A 9,615-nucleotide genomic window follows, 5' to 3' on the forward strand; every position below is an offset into this window, starting at 1 on the left:
TTACGCCCCTGGTCAACATCCGCTTCAAGTCAAAGTCTTGGCGGTTATTGCATCGAAAGATGGTCTGTAGTTCAGCTTAAATTACATTATTGTTCGTGGTGAATATAAAAAGGTTGCATCAACAGTAGCAGTAAAATTTACTTGAAAAAAGCAACATGAAAATGCACCATCAGCATAATTGTACCAAGCCAGAAATACACATCCGCAACACACAAACATGCTGAAAAACACACATTTTGATGAAATTTTTGGAGGGAAAAATGTGTGCCAGACTACAGACTAGGTGGGTTTCCATAACAGATTTGTGCAAAACTTAAGCGATACTTTCAAAATGTCCATAAAACACAATAGCGAGATGACTACGTTTCCACTGAGCGATGTTCTGCGACTTCGCCGAAAACATTAAGAAGAATTGTGATGGATGTTCAAATATTAGCAGATTTATTACTATTGCAGCCACCGCACTAGCTGTCATTATTTCCAATCCAAGGCCACGTAGGCGTGTTATGGAGCGATAATGGAAAGGCGAGCTCCTTATACATGGGAGTGACCACATATGAGGGATGTCTGGGAGCTGATCGTCATCGATTTCACAGAGCAATTATGGATTCAAAACTTTCGGATGATCCGCTCAACTTTTGAAGAGTTATGTGATGCAATAACAGCTGTTGCAGCTCCTGCTGCATCATGAGGGAGCCAGTTCCTACTGACAAGCACATAGCCATAAAAACAAATTAAGTGTTCAGATTGCAGTCTTGGGAAATACCGCTTTTTCGAATTGCCTGAAATGCCACCTCAGTTTTTTTTAAATTGACATGTTTTCATTCGTTGTATTTTATATTTGCAATTTCAATTCGCGCAATTTGAGGGTTAATGGAAACCCGTCTACTGTAAACACTCGTTAGCATAAAGTGAACTTTGGTTTCTCAGCGCTTAAACCTAGAGACCTCACCAATCCTGTCCAGTAATAACAAGTTTCAAATAATCTTTTGACTTTTAGCAACTGCACCTTCAAGGCAAAAAACTAATCAGTTAACAGCAAACTTTTATCTCCTGTTGACACCAACTGGCCCAAACTGGAACAGTCCACTTTAATCCAATCAGTTGTGGTCGAATCAAATTATACCCATCAGCTGTAATTTCTGTCCGTCCCTGATTCAGCTCCACATCTTGATACCAAAGTAAAAGTAAACACACTCGTTATTCACGGTCGTGGAATTAAAATGCCACTGTAAAGTTTATTTTAACCCTTTAAAAACCTTTTAGAAAAAGGGAAAAGGTGACAAGAAAATTGTCTACAAAATAGTTTTAAAAAAGGGGAGGATTATTGAAAAAAATCCAAAAAAGGAAAAATGTCCAGAAAACTATGTTTATAATTATAACAAAATATTTAAAATTATGTCAGAGCTTTTTTATTTTGTTCCAGGTCAATTTCATGAAAATTTCTTACAAATTGTTTGCTTAGTTTTGCTCCATGTCTATGTAAGTTACTCATTGCCATCTATCCATTTTTTAAAAAACAAATAAAACTGATTTGGTCAACTTTTAAGGCTTTTATAGTCACCACACAGCGAAGGTAGAGGGAGACGTCAGCTTCTTCTGTTTAATGCCTTGCTCAGAGGCGCTTGTTGTAATTCACCTTACAGTGAGAGGAGAGGCTGATAACGTATCAGAGGCCAAGGTCTAACATGTCAACTCAAGGTGCTCTAAAACTCCTGATAAAGTTATCAGGGGATATGATGACAAAAACTAACTTTGTGTGGTTTTAAAGGCTAAACCACACACAGGCCTAAATGCTGTTACCAGCAATGTAATTAGGAGGCAGATCAGGTAGAGTAAACATCATACAATTCCTGCAGTAAACACCTGAGCTTTTACATGGAGCAAAATTATAGACTGAGGTTTGACTGATTTTTAGGCCAAATATGCAACGAGAACTGTCCCACTGCATAAACTCACCATCTGCATTGTTGATATGGTTACTGTTGAGAATCACTCCAGCCTCATTATGCAGGTCTTCATCACAATAACAGCCTCAAATGGTTTTGCAATCACACATTAGGGCGCACTGAGACTGATAACGGCCCTCTAGAAAAACACCTCAAGGGGCCGTGTTAGTGTGGGCGAGTTGCTGCAGGCTATTGATGAGAAGATAAAATGCAAACCAGGAGGTTCAGTTTGAAGGCTTATCAGATGATCGGCACAGAAACAGCAGGCTCTGCTCCCTTGAGACAAGATTTTACAGGGTGTCACAGCTGTGATATTGTTGTTTTTCTGTAATTGTAACTTTAAAAACAGTAAACAGTAGAAATAGAGGTGCAAGATGCCACATGTTATAAGGTGTTCTACCTTGGACACGCTTGTATGTAGTCTCAGCCCATCCTCACTCCAAACTCATCAAATACGTCCGCTCTGTCAATGCTTTCGGCGTACGAGTGGAACGCCAAGAGCAACCTTCTGCATCCAACCAGAACGCAGCTGGGAGGCATGTGGTGGGAACATGCTTGGACAGAACCGTTGGCGTCGTTATTATACGCTGGCAGACTGCGCGGGTAGCGTCACTTCAGAAAGTGGCTGAACGGAACCAGTTGCGTGAGTATGAAATGCTGAAAGCCAGTGTTAGGCAAAAACGCTGCCGGTAACAACGTGATTTGAGATGCACGAGTGTGCTTACAGGGAGGATGGGATGGAAGGTGGAAGAGTCCCACAAACAGCTGACTTTTGTATTGATGCTGCACCATTACAGCATCTCTTTCTGCTGTAGTTTGTTTTCATTTGTCCGTCGCTCAGTGCTATGTCGGGATCTGTTGCTGTGATTGGTTGGAGGTCTGTTGGATACATTTTGGTCTACACTCACGCTGAAGGACAGTGCTAATGTAAGGTGTGCGAGTGCTTTTTGGGCAGGTGATTGGGAAGGTGAATGGGTCCCACTTTCATGCAGGCGTCTGGAGTTCGCTTCCTGAATGGACTCATCTCTGCAGACCTGACCCCTGAAAGGTTCTTGGACATATTCCTAGCAATTCTGACGTTAGAAAAGAGTTTAAGATACACTCTATAATTTGACAAGCACCAACAACGTTAGTACTCTCAAGCTGTCAAGAAAAAAAGTCCCCAAAATACATTTTGGCAGGATTAAATCAAAAAAATCTTGGGAAACGTGACAAAGCACGACCCATTCCAGGACTTGTAGGTGTAAGTTGACGAAGGACAAAATAGCAAAACAATATCACAATGAGGCAGTGTAGCATGGCGAAAATGTAAAACAACAGTGAGATTAGACTCTTGATTGACGAATGATGAATGTGGCAACCAACAATCTCCAAGAGAGGGATAACACATCAAACAGATAAGCCTCTGCTTACGACAATTGGTAGGAAGAAGAGATTTGTGCTGGTGATTCAGTTCCACCGGCAGCGCCGTCCTCACAAACACCTGCAAATCAACAACTCTGTGATTATTTCGCCAGCTGCTCTCGTTTCTTTATTCCAAAATTCTGTCACATTTGGAACAAAAAGATCTCTGTAAAATTCCAAAAACTAAAAGTACAACACCTCCGCAGAGACTAAAAAAAAAAATAGATGTTTTTTCGGTTCTTTGCTGTGACCTTATTCCACTGTTGTTGTTGTTTGGAAAATATCACTTCATTACTCTTGTCAATCACAGTCCTTGTAAGTGACTCATGGATTGCTTGATAAAACATTATAAACGGTGATATTGTTTGCTGCTGATGTGAGTTTAGACTTTTCTCTCTGATCTCCCAGCTAACCAGAGAAATCACTCCGGTGTGGAAAGATTTAACTTCACAGCTTTGGGGGGAGTCACTCTGTTAAACTTGTGATGAAACCTGCCTCACCCTCCTGCAAGGAGCCGCCAACCACCTAAAAGTATTTCATCATCCTGGGTTTCAGGGGAGAGTCGTACTGCGGAAGACTAAATGTTGCTTCACAGGCTTTTCCACCCTGACGAGAAGAAAATTTAGATAGAAAAACAATGTACTCGTGTGTTTATTTCTGGTTTCAGAGATGACTGCGTATACCAGGTGAAGATTTGATCGAAAATTTCCAAATCGGTTTTAGTTATGAGGGCAAGATGGAGATGATATGAAAGGAAGGAAACTTTTTAAGTTTTGAAAATAATTCAGATTGGACAGAAACTTTTACCCAAGTGTTACTCAAACCATTAACTGTAACTTACCTGTTGGGTGAAGATGTGTTATTACCAGAAATGTGTATAATAATTGACAGATATTGAATGTAGAAGAAGATAGAAGGTGGATTTATTAGTAATTTTTTAATGACTAATTTTAAAAATTAGATTACAGTTTGTCCTTGATCCTGCTACATCTTTGGATTTGAAGGATGAGTTTATTTAAATCACCAGCTACTATGAAAACTTGGGCATGTCACTGTTGATGGCATCATACAATTCCTGCATTGCATTTTTTAAAACTGCATTGGAGTCTTGTGTCCTGTCGGCTCTGAACAAGGTCCGCCCATCCAGTTCAACAGCTTTGTCTGGAATGTTAGGGGTTAACCATGTAACCGAGTAAGACTTCGGTTTTAGATATCTGTGGTTGACTCACATTAGCCTGATAAAAACCATCCCACAGATTTAACTTCATCCATGACCTGCAGGGTCATGGATGAAGACAATTTGTAATTTTGGTGAGCTGTACAGCAGATATTTGACAGCTCTCTTCTGCATTTCCTTTAACTTGTAAATGCAAATGCACCACTTTCAGCTGCCATTGGTCAGTCTAAACAAAAAAACAACACAGTGAGTGTTCTGGATCAATCAGTTTCTGAATGAGTCTGAGGCAGGAAGTAGGCCATATGGCGGCAGGGTCAGACTCTGAAGCTGTGTTTGTGTATTAGTACAGGAGGTCAAAGTGGAACCAGCAATTAGCTCTGCTGTGCAATAAATGGTATATTTTTACTACAAAATGAGTGATAACTGACTTTAAATGGTTTTAGAGCTTATCTGAAGCTTGACACAGACCAACTGACTGTGCACACAATCGTAAAGCCAGTTAATAAAATATTATTGTAACCAAGAGGGATATATGCCAAATCTACAACAATACAATGAGGTTGTAAACTCATTGAATTTTCAATTTAAATTTAGACAATATTTAGTTTGAGCCCCTATTGATAAAAGTATTTTATGCCAATGTGTGAATTGGGAAAGCAAATAATATACTGTGTCCCATATTTCATTTCATCAAAGTAAATCTTGCATTGAGCCAATACAAAGTCTGACTCATTTATAACTTCCTGCTCTGATAGCCGCGTACCAGTAGTACCAGCTCAGCAATTTGCTTGATAAGGCCGCAATAGGCTGCAGATAACCTACAAACTAACAGCTTTCATCATAAAAGCAATAAACTACAGTCAGAGCCACTGAGGATGGCCTAAAGGATCATGGATTTATTTGAAAGTTTAGGCTAAAATATCAAGCCAATGCTGAAGCGCCTCAAAAACTGTAGTTCCTCTAATGGCCACTAGAGGCTGGCTCCAAAACAGAGTCAGTCCCTAAAGACCCCCATGTTAAAATGTGCAACTTTATAACAGAAGTAAACCAGAAGTTATCTTATTTGACTTGTTTGGCTCAGCTTTCATTTGGGAAGCAAACAGCGTTCTCATGGGTGAAAGTCTGGGGTTTGTTGGCCCCTCTTGCTAAAGGGACCACCACCTGGCGCCGTATCATACCGAGGCAAAAGCAGACTTTTGGTGTTGGTGTTTGGCACAAAAATCACTCACCAACCAATAATATTTGACGACTTGGGATTGAGAATGGGCTGCTCAGGTGAAAATCTGCATTTTTTGACCCATTTACTCCCCCCTCACCTCTCAGCCACCCTGTGTGGACTTTCTTCTCCACAGCAGCTGCTTGAAACATCAAAAATGCCGCTGCTCAGTGCGGCTCATACCGCTGCTAATGGGAGTAATGGTATGTTGGTATCTGACGCCGACAGCTGCTGACAAAGTATTGGCATTTTATGAGTTGGAAGTGACACAGGCTTGTTACCGTAGCTAAGAAGCCTCCCTGACGTGTGAGCTAGAGTATATTAACCCTTTGAAACCTGGAGCGACATCACTTTTCTTGTGCAACTTTCATATGACTCTCGCAGGTAATCTTTGAACAGTGAGCAAATTGATACGATTTCTTTCAAAAACATACAAAATGCAATAAGCAACTTGGTGAGAAATGTTTCCCAAATTGCAAGAAATTGATAGATTTAGAAAATTATTTGTAAAGGCTAGGGAAAAATGTTGAGGGAAAAGGTAGGGTAATAACTGTATTTATAGTAATCATAACATATGAATTATTTAAAAAAAAAAACATATTTTTAAGCACTTTTTACAAGTCTTGTTTGCCTTGTTTTTTTTTTTGTTTTTTTTTAACTTTTTCCTTTTGATTTTTTTGGTTTATTTGATTTATTTTCAGATAATTTTCTTATACATTTTACGAATAATTTGTTGCTAATATTTTACTTTAATTTTTTTTCTTTGCTTATCACCTTCTTTCCATATTTTTGAAAGAAATTTAGCCTTTTTTTCAAGTTTCAAGGGATTAGGAAATAACTTTACAGTGCAGGTGGCGGTCACACGGTCATGTGGTCAGTGTTTCTGGGTAAAAGTCGGTAGCCTGTCATCACCAACAGCATCTCCTAGCAACAGGTTCTCTTCTGACAGGTTGATGAAGAAAGTGAACTACATGTGACACCCAGCAAAGACTGTGTAAAGACACTTTGTACACTTTTCATTCAAAGTGCCTTTTAGCACAGTCGGCTCCAGTGGGAATCGAACTCCCACCGCTGACACCGTTAGTGCCTTACTTTTCACAGAAAGTGACTGTGGCCATTGAGAGTAAATAAGTACATGGATGACTTAACAAGTAGGCTACATCCAGACATAAACTTCAGCATAAAAGGAAAAAAAAGCAAACATTTATTTAAATTGAGAAAAAATACTAAATTTCTTTTTTAGATTATAATTTTCTCTTTAAATCTAAACCTGCATGTGGCTCAACAGCCACGAAATGCTTTATTTTTGTTTTAATTTTGAGTGCTTTTTAGACGTGATTTTCTGTTGTGTGTACAGAAGAAACTGTCTTGGCATATTGTTTTGTAAGGTCACACACTCACACACACACACACACACACACACACACACACACACACACACACACACACAGAGTCATACTACATTCATCACTGTGTGGACCATTTAATCTTTTGCAGATCTGCATGGGAGGAAAACGCCATCTCCTTTCGCTGTTTCCTTTTTTATACGTGCAGGTGTGCGTGCGTGCGTGCGTGTGTGTGTGTGTGTGTGTGTGTGTGTGTGTGTGTGTGTGTGTGTGTGTGTGTGTGTGTGTCAGCTCTCTGTCTCTGTTTTTTTTTTTATTTGATCGTGCTCTCTCTCTCATGACTGTGCTTTTCACCTCTTCCTTTCTCCCTCTCTCTAACCCAGTTTCGTTTTTCCCCCCTCTCAGCATCTTCTGGTTGTGTGTGTGTGTGTGTGTGTGTGTGTGTGTGTATGGTGTGTATTTGGTTGTGGGTTTGTGCATTTGTTTGTTTGAGTGAGTGCCTGAGCTGTCTGCTTGCAGCATTTTGGATGGATTTACTGCGGTTAGATGAGGATTTCCCTGTCTCTCTCTGCTCCTGTGTGTGTGTGTGTGTGTGTGTGTGTGTGTGTGTGTGTGTGTGTGTGTGTGTGTGTGTGTGTGTGTGTGTGTGTGTGTGTGTGTGTGTGTGTGTGTGTGTGTGTGTGTGTGTGTGTGGTCGTCTTGTCGGCTCTGAGGTAATTATGGGAGATTTCTCCCTCACTGGAGCGAGCAAGGGGCAGGTGCCTTAGGAATAGTCCCTCTCTCTCCCTCTCTTCCTCTCCCTTTTGCTCTCTTTCTGTCTCTGTCCGTCCCTCTCAGGGCCGATGTCCCCTTTCTGTGTCTCCCTCCCTCTGTCTCCCCTCATTACGGCAGTTCGTATCATTAGATCATGTCATTTCATTTGTGCTGCCTGCAAATGCCACACACACTCTCACACATATTTGTGCACACATGCATGTGATCTTGAAGCTTACAGTAAACAATAACTTAACCCTAATTCTTCTGGTCCGGTTCTGTGGTGTTCACGCACAGAGCTGCTTTACCTTTTATAGACAGAATCAAGTAATGCTTCCCAGTGAGCAGAAAACAGTGGAGAAACTGTGGTAATGCCTTGTAGCCAATACTACTAAATTCAGGCCAGTGTCACATTCACTCAGATTAGGAAACATCGTCTAACGTAACAACTCTCTGCTCTGTGGAAATTGGAAATATAAAATACGTCTAATGGAATCTTGCAGATTTTGAAAACATTCTCATTTATCGCAAAATAAAGTTTTTACGCTACATTTTTACTATCAGCTCCCAGAAATTCCTCATACATAGCTGCTCCTATGTTTAAGAGGCGTGTCTTTCCATTATGGCTCCATAACACGTTTACGTGGCCTTTGATTGGAAATATTGATGGCTAGTGCCGCGGCTGCAATAGAAATAAAGCTGATAATGTTTGAACATTCAAAACTATAATTTTTTTTCCGAAGCTAACCACGTTCATTTGTTGGCTAAACCTCAGGAAGTAACAGTCATTCATGGGGCTCAAAATCCCAAAATCGTCAGATATCATGTGAACATTGTGTGAAGATATGTTGAGTTGCAATGTGGTCGAGTGTAATATCCAGACTGCGGGAGCTGCAGTTTATTGATAAAGGTAAAATGTTTACATAAACAACTCATTATAGAGGAAGCACTGTAGTGCCAGATTTCTTGGCCTACAAATCATCCCAGACGTGGCAAAAATCATCATCGTAGCTTTTTTTCTTTTCAGTTAAAATAAAAAAAATGCAAAAATTACCATTACCTCTTGAACTGTGACTTGCACCACAATTGCAATAACTGTCAAAATAATTGCAATATGTATTTTTTCTGTTGTCGTTTTTTGTTTGTTTGTTTTTTGCATATCATGTAGTACTGGTTTCATTGCTATACTGCTCTCCATGTCAGGTAAAAAAGATTAGTGAAACGTGAGCCGTTAGGCTGCAGATATGGACAGCTTTATTAGTGTCTCGTCTGTCCATCAAGGTTGCAACACTTCTCTTGTTACTGCTGCAGGCGAACATTATTATGCATATTTTTGTGTGACTGTCTCTGCTGCAGCGTGTCCACACAGGAGGCGTTTCAGGCGCATACTTTGATTTTCCATCTCACGTGCGTCTGATGAATAAAACAAACTTGTGCGATGTTTTTGAGTTTTGGCAACATGATCTTGTCACTATTCGTCATATTTTGATGATAGACAGCCTTTTGCATTATATCTTGATGCTGAAGAGGTCGGCAGTTAGGTTCAGTTAACAAAACTACTCGGAAGTCCTTAGAGTACTTTTGGGCTCTTTATACTTCGTTTTTTGCTCAGAATGTTTAATAATGATGTGGGTGAGTTTGCATTGGAGTGGGTTGAAAGCCCGGTTTGTCTGTGGGGAAAACTTGAGTACCAATTTGATGAGATATGTCCCATGAGTTGCAATAAGGGAGTAAAAGGTTAATAAAATGACCTGAATATTAGCTTGGCGG

This window comes from Plectropomus leopardus, chromosome 8, assembly GCF_026936395.1.
Source record: "Plectropomus leopardus strain MGB_pleo_1.0 chromosome 8, ASM2693639v1, whole genome shotgun sequence".
Taxonomy (NCBI): Eukaryota; Metazoa; Chordata; class Actinopteri; order Perciformes; family Serranidae; genus Plectropomus; species Plectropomus leopardus.